This window comes from Corvus brachyrhynchos, unplaced genomic scaffold (genome assembly GCF_000691975.1).
Source record: "Corvus brachyrhynchos isolate BGI_N302 unplaced genomic scaffold, ASM69197v1 scaffold419, whole genome shotgun sequence".
Taxonomy (NCBI): domain Eukaryota; kingdom Metazoa; phylum Chordata; class Aves; order Passeriformes; family Corvidae; genus Corvus; species Corvus brachyrhynchos.
In genome coordinates, this window is record NW_008239763.1 from 15,864 (window position 1) to 16,450 (window position 587).

The 587-nt window shown below is 64.4% G+C and overlaps 1 long non-coding RNA gene across 1 annotated transcript in view; it reads left to right on the plus strand.

Moving 5' to 3' along the window:
* The first annotated feature begins 89 nt into the window (after positions 1-89).
* LOC108448771 overlaps positions 90-587 on the plus strand; it is a 2,773-nt gene continuing 2,275 nt past the window's right edge. Inside the window, exon 1 of the long non-coding RNA XR_001864788.1 lies at positions 90-226. This is a non-coding gene — a long non-coding RNA (uncharacterized LOC108448771). The remainder of the gene's footprint in view (positions 227-587) is intronic.

Here is a 587-nt window from a genome sequence, read left to right on the forward strand (position 1 = left end):
GGTGGGGACAGGGGTTTGGGGACATGGAGGGGACGTGGGACGGGGCTTGGGGGGCCCTGGGTGGTGGGGGAACCCACAGAAGGGGGGCTTGGGTTGGGCTGTGGGGTGTCCGTGGGGTGTCCGTGGGCTCAGACGGTGGGGTGTCCGTGGGTATCCGTGGAATGTCCATGGGGTGTCCATGGGATCAGGCCGCTGGACTGTGGGGTGTCCATGGAGTGTCCATGGGGTGTCCATGAGGTGTCCATAGGGCTGGACCATGGGGTGTCCATGGAGTGTCCATGGGGTGTCCATGGGGTGTCCATGGGGCGTCCTTGGAGTGTCCATAGGGCTGGACCATGGGATGTCCATGGAGTGTCCCTGGGGTGTCCATGGAATGTCCATGAGGTGTCCGTGGAGTGTCCTTGGAGTGTCCATGGGGTGTCTGTGGGGTGTCCATGGAGTGCCCATGGGGTGTCCGTAGGGCTGGACTGTGGGGTGTCCATGGAGTGTCCATGGGGTGCCCATGGGGTGTCTGTGGAGTGTCCATGGGGTGTCCGTGGAGTGTCCATGGAGTGCCCGTGGGGGGTCCATGGAGGGTCCATGGGGGG